Genomic DNA, 219 nt, shown 5'->3' with positions numbered 1-219 from the left:
CTAAGTTTGAAAACCTAAAAGAAATGGACAGATATCTAAAGGCATGGGAACCACCAAAACTAAACCAAGAAGAGAGTAACAGCTTAAACAGACCCATAACACATAAGGAAATTGAAACAGTAATACAAAACCTCCCCACTAAAAAAAGCTCAGGAACAGATAGATTTACAGAATTCTACCAGACATTTAACGAGGAGCTACATCCAATAATTTATTCAA

Source organism: Nannospalax galili, unplaced genomic scaffold, assembly GCF_000622305.1.
Source record: "Nannospalax galili isolate Female #2095 unplaced genomic scaffold, S.galili_v1.0 scaffold107, whole genome shotgun sequence".
Classification (NCBI taxonomy): domain Eukaryota; kingdom Metazoa; phylum Chordata; class Mammalia; order Rodentia; family Spalacidae; genus Nannospalax; species Nannospalax galili.
Note: the sequence above shows the minus strand (reverse complement) of the source record.